The 13414-nt window shown below is 44.8% G+C and overlaps 1 long non-coding RNA gene across 1 annotated transcript in view; it reads left to right on the top strand.

The window, feature by feature from the left end:
- Nucleotides 1-9734: 9734 nt before the first annotated feature.
- LOC131768095 (uncharacterized) overlaps nucleotides 9735-13414 on the top strand; it is a 48439-nt gene continuing 44759 nt past the window's right edge. Inside the window, exon 1 of the long non-coding RNA XR_009338924.2 lies at nucleotides 9735-10372. This is a non-coding gene — a long non-coding RNA (uncharacterized lncRNA). The remainder of the gene's footprint in view (nucleotides 10373-13414) is intronic.

Here is a 13414-nt window from a genome sequence, read left to right as displayed (position 1 = left end):
TAATGCTCATGGGCCACATCTGGCCCACTACTTGTTTTTGTGTGGCTTGTGAGAGAAGAATGGTGTTTAGATTTGTAAAAGGTTGAAAAAAATCAAAAGAAGAATAGTATTTAGTGAGATGTGAAACTTACATGAAATTGAGATTGTAGTGTTTTTGTAAATAAAGTTTTACTTAGACAGAACTACTCATTTGTGTATTGTCTATGGCTGCTGTCACGCTGCAATGGCAGAGATGAGTAGTGGTGGCAGACTGTATGGCTCACAAAGCCTAAACTATTTGCTGTCTGGCCCTTTATGGGAAAAGTTTGTTGTATCCTGTCCTGTATCATTGTTCAGAAATCAACTTGGCCAGGTAGGAGCTCAGACTAAGTCTCAGCTGCTTTTTTTTCTTTACAATCTCCTTGGACAATGTGTTTGGAATCCAGAACCACTGCATAACTGGTGAGTGCTGTTCAAATCACTTCCAACCTAACTAGAGCCCGTGAACTTGTGTGATGTGGTGCCTTGCTCCCACATAGGCTGTGGGAAATCCTGGCAACAAATATGGTAGACCAAAGATGGATATATATATATATATATTTATTTATTTATTTTCGGTACGCGGGCCTCTCACTGTTGTGGCCTCTCCCATTGCGGAGCACAGGTTCCGGATGCGCAGGCTCAGTGGCCATGGCTCACGGGCCCAGCCACTCTGCGGCATGTGGAATCTTCCCGGACCGGGGCACAAACCCGTGTCCCCTGCATCGGCAGGCGGACTCTCAACCACTGCGCCACCAGGGAAGCCCCCAAAGATGGATATTTTTAATGCATAAAGAGCTCTTAAAAATAAATAGGAGAAGATAAACACCATAATATAAACAATGAATAAAAGTTATAAATATTTAAGCAAATATCCAAACAGCGTATGACAAAATGTTCAACCTCACTAATAAACAAAAGAAATGCCAATTAAAACAGTGTGCTCTCAATTTCACCTATTAAATTGGCAAAAAAGTGGAAATGCCCCCTATGGGCAAAGGTACAAGGAATAGAGCATAGTCTACAAATATCTACAACTTTTGATGGGCAACTTGTTAATATAAACCAAAATCTTAAAAACATTCATACTCTCTGACTTTGTCTACTTCAAGGGATTTATCATAAGGAACTAATAAGTAGAGATGCACAGAGAGATTTAGGCATGAGAACTTTTACTACTGATGTTATTTCTAATAGAGAAAATTAGAAACTACTTAAATATCCAACAGCAAATATTATACAACCATTAAAATTATGTTGTAGAAGAAAAATTAATGTCATGGGAAATTGTTTGAGATATTAAGTAAAATAAACAGAATACACATAGTCTATACAAAATGTTTCCGTTTTTGTAAAAAACAAAAAACTAGGTGAGAGAAATGTACATGCACAGAAAAAACAATGGGATATATTCACTAAAATGTTAATAGCAGTTATCTCTGAGTTAGTGGATAACGATTGATTTAAAGTTTTACCTTTGTGGTTTTCTGTACTTTTCTAATTTTCTACCATAAATATATACTTGGTAATCAGAAAAAAATTAAGCATGTTTGGACTGAGGAAACTTTGTACTTACAAGATTCTCATGACTATATCGAGGACCATATAATCCTCTTCATTATTTCCTTCAACTTGGAAGAAATCATTCCAGAACCACTTTTTAGGTGAATCATGAGCTTTGTCTTCCTTGATACTAGAAAATGTGTGAGTCCTGATCACGCTGGAAAAGGAACATCCTGATTCAGTCTCTCTTACCTGGGTATTAAGATGTATTAAAGAGGAAATACTTTGTTTGGATGCTCTGAGGTATTTAGAGAATTGCCTCAGCTCAACAGACTACTTTATTACAACAGCTATGGCTTAAGACAGTTGGAAGCCAGGGTGCTTTCTAAGATGCAGTGATACAGCTTTGAACAGAAATGCTCTTCTAAATTGGGGTAGGACCTTGCAGCCTGTGGTTTTCATTGAGAGTCAGCATGCTTCCCCACCTCGTGAGATGAGTGGGCGCCTGCTTGCCCAGCCCAGGCACGCCTGAGCATCAGGGAGAGCGGCCTGATGGGGCCTCCCTTTGGAAAGGTTGCCGACTGTTACTCAAGAAAATTGCTTTTGTTCTCCAGCTCTTGTTACTGCCGGTCTGGCCCTGGGTGTCTGCGGTAAATGAAATTCTACGTAAAGTTTGGAGAAAGTTGAATACTTTTCTTGGGTCTGAGGCTAGACATCTAGAAAGTTCTGGGCAAAAGCCTGTTCATTTTTATCTTGGAAGTCAGCTTTTGCTCGACCTCTTGCACATGGTGCCATCACAGAGTTGATTACCTGCCATCTCTGGTGTCCTGATGTTTCCTGTCCCTTTTTGGGGATTCACACTGCCCTGGGTCAGGGGCTCACAGGCAGATGGGGCAGATTGAGGGAAACTAGGAAGACGCCAGGAATGGCTCTTGGTCTGCTTGTAGCAGCCGAGGGAGGCTTGGTTTGGCCAGAGCAGGAGAGATTCCAAGGGGCAGGGAAATAGCCTGGCAGAGTCAGCCATGCAGCCAGCAATGGGAATCCAAGACAAGGTAGCTGGGGGCCCCAGCAGAGAGGCAAATCCCAACGGAAGGAGTTAGTCAGTGATCTGAATACCCAGTAAGCAGCCAGTCAGTGGGTAGCAGGGCACCAGACACCAGGTGAGGGTTCAGAGATGCTGGACACCTAGCACAAGAGAGTGGTATGGTCCAGCACTGGCCATGTGGTACGGCTGAAGGGGCATGGGCTTTGGGGTCAGACAGACCTGGATTTAATCCCGGCTTCACCGCTGACTCACCATTGGTAAAGACCTCAGGTGTCTTACCTTTGAGTTAATGCCAACCTAGCTCTGGGGGGGGTGTTGGGAGAATTAAGTAAGTTGGGATATATTGTATGATGCATTCAGAGCAGACACACAAAGGGACCTTCTTAAGTTCTATTGCCCCAGCTCAGGATAGAACTGGGAGGGTCGCTGGGCTTGCAGGTGGAGAACCAGTTGGAACTTCCTCTGGAGAGTATTCTCCGGCCACAGGCTGGGGTTTGAGCTGCCAGGCAAAGAGAGTTAATGTCCTAGGAGCTACCTTCAACCCTGAGCGATGAGAGTTGAGGGAAAAACACTCCAGCTTCTTCCTCCCTCACTGGGATGATTCTGAGGTGTGTTCAGAGCTCTTCCAGTGGCTCCCCACGGAGGTGAGCCCCAGCCGCTCATAATGGTAACCTATTCATTACAATATCTTGTTTTGGTCTTCCTCATTTTGCTGCCTTCTACTCCCTGTGCTTCCTGAGATCCTCTCCCCCACCAATAAACTACCTGCACTCAGATCTTTGTCTCAGGGTCTGCTTTTGGGGAAATAAACTCCCAGACAACTTCCCCGATATTGCAAATGCCAGTAATGTCTTTCCATTCCCAGGACACATGCCACTCTACTTCTTCTTTTATCATTGCAACAATTATATTTTACCTTACCTTTGAGAAATTATATCCGTAACTTATGTCCTCTATTAAACCTTTTTGAGGGCAGGATCCTCTGGTGAGCTCTCCTTTCATTTTCCACATTGCCTAACACAGTACTTTTCACGGAATAGATATTCAATATCTATCTGTTGAAACTAGGAAGACGCCAGGAATGGCTCTTGGTCTGCTTGTAGCCGCTTTGTTTGTATCGGTGCTTTGTTCGTATTGGCGGAGACAGAACACATTCCAGAGGCTCTGCCTCCCCACTCTTTGCACATGACAAGAACTCAAAAGGTGTTAGTGGCAGGAAAGAAAAGCATATTTGGCAGAAACAAAGCGATCCTCAGAGGGGCCAGAGTCTTTTACCAGGCCCATGCCCAGCTCGCGGTAACTTGATCCAATGGTATTCGAGAGGCCTGCATGTTCTGCAGAGTCTAGAGGCCATTGGCAGCCAAACCCAGTTTGCTGGGGGCCTTACAGAAACAGCCAGAACAGTCTGTCAGTCTGGGCTCTGTCCCTGTCTCTGTGAATGAGCCTCAGGACTGGCCGTTGGCAAGAGGGAGGCTTGCCTCCCTGACAGCTGTCAGCTGCCCATGGATGGTAGGAAACCAACTCAAGTGGCAGCCTATAAAATTCAGACTACTCTGAACCACTGAAGAGAAGCCTTAAAACCCCTCACATAGTGCCCTAGGGCCTGATCTCAGCCTGAAGAAACCCCTGTGGGGCTGGAGCTTGGCCAGACTCCCCTGGGATGCATGGTAGAGGGAGCCCAGAAAATTCTTTGGCTTTTGGGAGTGTTGAGGAGACACTGAGGCCCCAATTCAGACTCTCAGCTGCTGAAGTTTTTCATGCTGAGGGACTGTGTTGATACCCAGGGTCCAGGGTGGTAGAGGGGTGACACCTACTTCCTGTGTGAAGGGAATTGCTTAGTGTGTTAGGACAAGACCTTACCAAGGGCACTGAGTGACGGCCCAACGTCACCTCTTGGCAAGGAGTGGACTTTGGGAGTTGAAATCACGGAGGGACGGTAGAAAAAGACCTAGCTCTGATGCTCGTAAGCCCCGGGCCGTGTGCAAGTCACATAAAGACACTCAGCCACACTTGCCTTCCCTGTTACTGGAAACAGTAATGATGACCTAGGACAATTAGGAGGATCGTGAGGGACAGGTATGTAAAGCACCTGGTCCACAGTAGCTGCTCAAAGCCTTTGTCCTTTCTTTTCAAGCTCTCCTCTCCTCTCCCCTTTCCCCCATTTCTTTCTCATTTCTGTTGCACCTTGAAAGAATAATAAACTAGAAAGTATTCTTGAAGTATCCAGTATTTTATCTTTATCACTAACAAGCTGTCGGTTGACTTGTGTGTTTTTTGAACACTGAAGAGACTCATGCAGGAACACGTACATTCCAGTCACTTGTCAAGAACAGCCCCAGGCAGGGAGCCCCTTGTTTGAATTCTTTTCCTGGCCAGTCTAGATCCAGGGCTTTGGGTGCCACCCTCTCCTCCCACCCCCTGAGCCTTGGCTGGGCCGGTTCTGACCTGAGACCCCAAGCATCTACCTGAGAGATCTCCCGGAAGCTGATGCTCCCAGGTACATCTGAGTCACCTGAGGCAGGAAGCTTCTGAAAGTGGAAGAATTCAGAAGCAATCTGGTTGATGGAGTTGGTATTGCATATTCCTGCCTCCTGAAAGGAAGCAGAGAGATATACTTAGTTAAAAAAAAAAAAAAAAAAAAAAAAAGAGAGAGAGAGACAATCCCCTGGGAGCATCCCACAAAACTTAGAAAAGACCTTAAAGGTGTCACAATTTCCCATGTTAAAGAAGCTTATAATTTAAATAACTACTTGATAACAGAGAAACAGAAATGTTACATTGATAATAAACTTTAACACTTTTATTTTTATTGGGAGATTGTGAACAATGAGGGGAAAGTGAAAATTTGTAAGCCAAATCTGCTTTGTTAAGGAGAGAAAACAAGTTTTTAAAAATCTCTTGTTACAGTACTTCCCTGGTGGCACAGTGGTTAAGAATCCGCCTTCCAATGCAGGGCACACGGGTTCGAGCCCTGGTCCGGGAAGATCCCAAATGCCGCGGAGCAGCTAAGCCCGTGCGCCACAACTACTGAGCTTGCGCTCTAGAGCCTGCGAGCCACAGCTACTGAAGCCCGCGCGCCTAGGGCCTGTGCTCCACAAGAGAAGCCGCCGCAATGAGAAGCACATGCACCGCAACGAAGAGTAGCCCCCACTTGCCGCGACTAGAGAAAGCCCGCGTGCAGCAACGAAGATCCAACGCAGCCAAAAATAATAAATAAATAAATAAAAATCTCTTATTACAGGTAAGTGAGAACTCTCTTCTGTCACAGCTTTGTTTTTAATGTTGGTAGCTATACTTTCTATTCCTTTATTAATTTCTCTATATCTTTTTTAAAGGATTCATATTTCAGTAGAGCAGCAAAAAGCTTTGTGTGTTCCTATAGACCTCTGTCAATTATGCTGAGATAAAATACATTTTGATATAAAGATGGTGTTATAGCTCTACCTTGTCATATGCATCTACTAATCAAATGTTATGGGTTAGACTTGTGCATTTTACTGTCATAAAGTTCCAATGAAAATAATTATGTTGACATTCCAAATACTCTTTCTTACTTTGGACAGTGAAATGACCTTAAAATGTTTATGTAAAAGAAAGTGAGATGTCCAGAAAAAAATTATTCAATCTCTTCCAGTGTCATACATGTGAATTTAGTGATTGCTTAAAGCTATCCACCATCTTGAATGGCAGATGGATGTCTGTACCTGTGGTTGCCAAAGGGGCTTCAGTTGGTCTTGGGGGGAGGGCAGGAGGGGCTGGAGTGGGCATGCAGATAGACGGGCAGGGGCAGGGGGGATGTTTCCATGAACGTCATTAGAAGGTCAAGCCAAGATGAGGGAAGCTTATGTCTCCACTGTTGTACAGAACAGAAGATAAGTGCAGCCTCATGCAGGAGGAGCTGTAGGGGGACCAGGTTGGTCCAATCTAATCACATGGATTCTTAAGAGTGGAGAATCTTTCCTGGCCAAGGTCAGAGGGCAATGTGACTACAGAGAGATGCAGCATTGCTGGTTTTGAAAGATGAAGGAAGGAAGGGGCCACAAGTTAAGGAATGCAGGTGGCCTCTAGAAGCTGGAAAAGGCAAGGAAATGGATTCTCCTCTAGAGTCTCCAAAAGGAATGCAACCTTGCAGACACCTTAATTTTAACCCAGCGAGACCTGTGTCAGACTTCTGACCTACAGCACTGTAAGAGAATAAGTTGTGTTGTTTTAAGCCACCCAGTTTGCAATAGTTTGTTACAGTAGCAACAGGAAACTAATACAGTAGTAGAGAACTAATAACTACAGATCTCTCAGAGTGGGTCCAGTTCTGGAATTCCTTAATCCAAACTCCTATATTATTAGACAGTTCCTCCTATATGAATAATTTTCCCATTAGCCTCCCATATTTCCAGACAATGTGACAGCATAAAATATTTAAGTCAAAGCAAATAGACTTAATGAGTTGACTTATCTTGATTTTATAAACATTTTCCCATTGATCAAAGATAGTCTTTTTTTGCGGGGGCTGCGTTGGGTCTTCATTGCTGCATGTGGGCTTTCTCTAGTTGTGGCGAGAGGGGCTTACTCTTCATTTGGGTGCATGGGCTTCTCATTGTGTTGGCTTCTCTTGTTGCGGAGCACGGGCCCTAGTCGTGCAGGCTCAGTAGTTGTGGTGCACAGGCTTAGTTGCTATGCGGTATGTGGGATCTTCCCGGACCAGGGCACGAACCCGCGTCCCCTGCATCGGCAGGCAGACTCTCAACCACTGCGCCACCAGGGAAGCCCCTCAAATAATTTTTAATTGAAGTGTAGTTGATTTACAATGATGTATTAATTCTAGGTGTACAGCAAAGTGATTCAGATATATATATATATATATATATATATATATACTTTTTCAGATTCTTTTCTATTGTAGGTTATTACAAGATATTGAATATAGTTCCCTGTGCTCTACGGTAGGTCCTTGTTTTTTATCTATATAATTATTGGTTTTTAGGATTAAAATGAACATTTATATTCAAAAGACTCAAAGATCTTGAAAAGGTCACTGGGTCTGTCTTATTCCTTCCTAGAATGTTCTTGCCGCTCCAACTTGCAGCTCAGGAAGGAAGAGAAGGCACAGCCATGCGAAGGCATCCACTTTCCAAAGAGAAAAACAAATTAAATTTCCACTTTTCTACAGGTGAGAGGATCACAGCCACTGAATCACAACCTTTTTCAAACCACTGTTCCCTAGACCCTTTTCTACCTCAAAGCTTTCCGGAATCTCTAGACAAGAAGATACATAGAGGGCATACCATTCCATTCTGTTTTATTCCATTTCACTGAATTAAATTCATGTTTACTGAGCACCTGTTATCAGTCAAGCATTGTATCAAGAGTTGAGAAAACAAATCAATAAGATACAATGTTTACCCTCAAAAAGGACTCACTGTTGAGTGCGGAAGACAGCAAACAGATTTCAGTTGAGAGGTTTGTGCTACAATAGGGGTAAATACAAAGGGTAGAGGAAGCAGAGGAGGTGCCAAGCTGGGCTGGCTTCCTGGGTGTGGGACCTATGTAGCCTCACAGGGGCCCACGCTTGGTTTCTGCTGTCCAGTCTTGACATTCTTAATAGTTTTTAAACAGAGGCCGCTGCATTTTCGTTTTGCATTAAACACTGCAATTTACGTAGTTGGTCTTGGTGGTGGGTTTGTCTTGCGGGCAGCCTGTCCCTTCTATGCCGTACTACCCTCTTGTTCAAGGACTATGGGATCACACCCCTTCTTGAGGCCCTTTCTAGGGGAAGGGCCAAGGCAGCACTTCCTATGTGTCCCCAAGATTCCTGGTACAGTGCCGGCCAAAATCCCCTCATCCACCAGCTCATCTGACCCTATTCTGGGGTGTTCACAAAGGTGGATTTGGCATATCCTCTGCCTCAGGGGAAGCTCACATGCTAGAAGTTGGAGATCAGTGTATACACATAATCAACTATAGACTGATATGGCCAGTGCTAGAAGCAGGGATGGAGATGTTCTGGGAGCCCAGGGAAAGATGAGCAGGGATCACAGTGTGTATTGAACATTTATGACCTTTGTGTGTGGTTTCCTTCTCCTGCTTCTCTTGGGAGAAAGAGTAATTTTTTTTCTCATGATTTGATTTCCATGAATGAGGGTCCAGACAAGGGACGATTTGGTAGTGCAATTCTTAAAACTCAGAAAGGCACAAAACTTGGACTTGTTTGAGCAGAGGCCTTCTGCTCCTGAGATTGCAGAGCGGGTCCTGGAAGCCCTACTCCACCAGACTGTGTGAAAGGCTGTAGGTAACTCTATAGTCTGACAAACAGTCCTCTGTAGCAAACAGGGCCTTCATCATAAGGTCCTTCAACATATTTTCTAATAACTTTTCCCTGGGTAATCTTATCTTTTCCATAATATCTCCCTCCTCGCTTGGAAATGTCTTGAGTGGTACCTTTGCTAGAGGTGGAAGGACTTTAAGGAGGAATCTTCATCCAGTGCTCTCAGTTATAAAATGTCTTCGTTGGCCATCCAAAGAAACAATCTAGGGGAGATTTAGGGTTTTTTTCTCCCTCTCTGACAGGAGAATTGTAAACAAATGTCTAGATTAAAAGGTGGCTCCCAATAGAAAAACTGCTCTCTCTTGGTACTGAGCTCAGTAGAGGCAGGGCTCCTGTCCCATTGATCTTTGTCTCTGCTGTGTCTAGCACAGTTGCCAGACACCTGGTCAGGGGCTCAGGCAACAGCTGGTGAAATGAAACAATAGTAACGGAGTGAGAGTGAATGCTCTCTGGAACATGAATATCCAAAAGCAATTTTGTAAAGTATAACGGAGCTTCCACAGCCTAAGCTGCTGAAAAGTAGCCAACTATGGCAAGATGGTGGTCCACTCAGGATTCTGGACTGGATCTACCTTTAAATACCACAGTTATGCCTCCTCGATGCCGAGCAATTGGATTAATTAATTTTGGCTTTCCCTGAATTGGCCAGTTGTGTACCATTCATGTGGAGAGAGCCTCAGAGAGCTTCCTTTTCTCTTCAGTGACAGTGTAACAGAGCAGGACCCTATGGGGGCCTTCAGGAACAGAGGGCTCCCCCATATCTTCTGTTGTAGCTCCTCTCTGAAGTACCTAGATAATAGTATCTCATGTATATTTCCTGAGTTTTTCAGATGCTGAAAACCACCACCAAATGGAAGAAATTAACTGCTTGAGGATTACAAGCGCGCAGCCCCCAGACCTTTTGGCGCCTAAGGGTTGATCGCGTTAACCTCCCGGTTACCTCACCATCAGCCAATCAGAGATTTGTGCACGAGCTGATCGCATATCCTGCAAGCCTCCTCCCTCACCTGGCCTTTTCAAATGCTTTGCTGAAACCCTTCGGGGAGTTGGGGGTTTTGAGGGCAGGAGCCGCCCGTTCTCCTGGCATGGCCCTGCAGTAAACCTTTCTTTGCTCCAAACTCTGATATTTCGGTATCGTTTGGCCTCACTATGTGTCGGGCACGCAAGCTTGCATTTGGTAACAACAGAAATGGAGGCCTGAGCCGCTTTCCAGACGATTTCCCAGCTGAGTTGATTCACCACGTCGCATTAGCGTATTTAACCAAGTGCCCTTTCTACGCAGAAGCACCAAACCTGGAGTCACTTACAGCCAAGGCACGGACACGCGCATCTCTAAAGGAGCGCCGAGCTCTCTCAGAGCCAAATCCCACCTCCGGAGACTGACGACGCTCCGAAGTCACCGGGAGCTGGAACCCATCTCTACGCACATCGATCTGCGTTTTGATTCCAGTCATGTTCTCCACCAGCCGAGGAAAGCGTTCAAGGTGAGCACGAGCCCTGGGGAGCTGAACTTCTGCTCCTTATTTCCTTATGAGAGGACCTAGGGTTTCTCATAAAATCACACCTAGCATTTGTTTTACTTGATGAGGAGGGAGAAAGAAAGCAAAACCAAGTAAAACAGAATACATTTAAAATAGAATATCTCTGTAGTTGAAAATCTGAAATCAGACCCCTGCCCTGGGTGTCTTTCTCCTCCTTTGTGTGAGAAATAGCAACTCACTGTTGATCAGATGACCACCATAGCCATTATTAGTATGTGTCAGTCACACAGCTCCAGAAACGTGCAAAGTGACTTACTCTCATGCTTTACAATTTATTAAAGAGAAAATAATTCTTTGAAGTGAATTGACTTTTCATCTGGGAAGTGTCTACTGATCTCTGGTTCACTTAACTCAAGCAGCCAAAATACATGGCTCATTTTCCACTTTGAGCACCTTTGTACACAACCTCCAAGTTTCAGAATTTAACACTTTGGTGAAAAGTAAAAAAAGCCAGATACAGTTTTTGTGAAAATTTTTTAGCCTCTTATAAAGACATCCCTTTGGCAGGACTTGTGATATTGGTAGTTAGAGTGAATTAAAATTAAAAAGAGAGAAAATAGGTTAGAAGGAAGAAGAGAATGACTTAAGTTGGAAGCAGATGTTGTCACCTGCACCACCGCGATCCTAATGGGGCGCTTAGATTACCTTGTGCTGTCTCCCCTCCGCCTGTCCACCCTCTACAGTGACGGGCTCATAGAGGTGAGCATGTCTTCTCTTGCTTGAACTTGTCGATGGCTTTGCATTGCTACCCAGTGTCTGACACACAGTAGACAGAAAGCAAACACAAGCTGAATTTGTTTGTTGAGATTCCCATTTATGAAACCCCTAGGCCTTAGGGAAGGAGGAGGGAAAGAGAGATTTTTGACTGATTATTAATAAGATGGGATGTTTTCCCTATGCTTGTTGAACTTTTGTATATGGATATGTGTGTGTGTGTGTGTGTGTGTGTGTGTGTGTGTGTGTGTGAATTTCCAGTATATTCCCTCATCTACTTTTCTGATGTGGTGGGTATACTTTTCTTTCTTGATCTCAACATATACTGTTTAAACAGTTTCTGGTAAAAATGTGATAGGCCAGCTCTTAGCTCTCTTGGCCATGAATGTGCACTCGCGAGCACACACACACACACACACACACACACACACACGCACAGCTGTTCTGTGACCTCTGCTTTGCACCATCATTTGGTAAATTGTGCTTAAACTGCTTCACTAAAGAAGTCCTAGACTCATATTCTTTTCTTTAAAACCTTGCCTTTTCTCCCTGTCCCAGACCTAAAGCACACATTAGCAGTACTAATATTGTCTAGGCATTTAAGTCTCACCAATGTAGTCTTTTTTATTTTATTTTTATTTTTTAATTTATTTTATTTTTATTTTTTTGCTGTATGCGGACCTCTCACCGCTGTGGCGTCTCCCGTTGCGGAGCACACGCTCCGGACGCACAGGCTCAGCGGCCATGGCTCACGGGCCCAGCCGCTCCGCGGCACGTGGGATCTTTCCGGACCAGGGCACGAACCCGTATCCCCTGCACCGGCAGGCGGATTCTCAACCACTGCGCCACCAGGGAAGCCCTATTTTATTTTTAAAATTTATTTTATTGAAGTATAGTTGATTTAAAATGTTGTGTTAATTTCTGCTGTACAGCAAAGTGATTCAGTTATGCATATATATATACATTCTCTTTCATATTCTTTTCCATGATGGTTTATCATAGGATATTGAATATAGCTCCCCGTGCTCTACAGTAGGACCTTGTTGTTTATCCATCCTATATATAACAGTTTGCCTCTGCTAATTTAAACAACTAATCCATCTGTCTCTCACTCTGCCCTCCTCTTGGCAACCACAAGTCTGCTCTCTGATAGAGAATGTAGTCTTAAGTACAGCGTTTAACTAAATTCCTTCACTAGGGAGGCCTAAGCTGTGTTCTGGAGTGAGTGCTCTCCCCTTTGCTGGGAATCCTTTCCCAGGTCCCCGCTTTGCCCATTGGCCCTATCTGCAGTCTGTTCCTTTTCCCATCAGCCCTGAATGCAGCTGGGAATGAAGATTAGGAAAGGAATTGATGTTCAATGAATGCACTACGGAGCACTTCCTGCACTCTCATCATTGGGCAACTGGGGCAGAAAACGCGTTCCCTTCCCATGCCCCCACCTCCACCCCTGAACTTGACCAAGTTGGGTGGTTGCGCCATAGAGACGACATACACTTCAGGTGTGAAAAAATATGAGACCATAAGTGGTTAAGAATTTGAGGAACTGGTTTAGATAATAAGTGCCATCGGAATCAAAGAAGGTGAGATCCATGGGAACTAAAAGGATGGGGAAATATTGCTAGAGAAAATGGGACCTGACTTGGAATTTGAAGAGTGACTAGTTTGGATTGCAAAGATGCTCCGTGTGAGAAGAGAGAGTCTGAAATGGGGTTTCTGTTGCAGAGAATGGGGAGGTAGGTGGATTCATTGGGTGGGTCTGGTTATCATGTGGCCTGGGGGACAGGTAAAGCCTGAGCTCTGGGCTGAGGACCTGCTGGGGACTTCCAAGCAGGGCGGGTGGGATCAGAGTTTCAGGAAGATGACTGCTTGGCAACAGTGGGTTAGCAACGAAGAGGAAAGAGCCTGGACGGTGGAAAACCTTCTCCTGGGCCCAGTAGTCCAGCCATGCTGTTGGAGGAGGGTTTCATCTGAGGAGGGCGGCCCGAGCGGACAGGCTTGACCATATATGGGGTCTGAGAACTGATTGCACATAGGTCAGAAGTTTACAATGTGACTGTGTGGTGGGGTCCCTGACAATGGCATGCAGAATAGGAGGGAACTCTGCATCTGGTCTTTGGTGAAAGAACCAAAGAGCTGGTTCAATTCTAAAGCTTTGAGGGAGAGTGTGCACTGGTCCTCTGAGGGCCAGGGCCTCTGTCTCTCAGTCACTTCCCTGCTTTCATGATCACCCAGGATTGCTTGGCTGTTTTGGTGCCACCCTGGACTGTAGGA

The sequence above is a fragment of the Kogia breviceps genome, chromosome 13 (assembly GCF_026419965.1).
Source record: "Kogia breviceps isolate mKogBre1 chromosome 13, mKogBre1 haplotype 1, whole genome shotgun sequence".
Lineage (NCBI taxonomy): Eukaryota > Metazoa > Chordata > Mammalia > Artiodactyla > Physeteridae > Kogia > Kogia breviceps.
The sequence above is the reverse complement of the archived record's forward strand: the minus strand, read 5'-3'. Positions and strand labels throughout refer to the sequence as shown.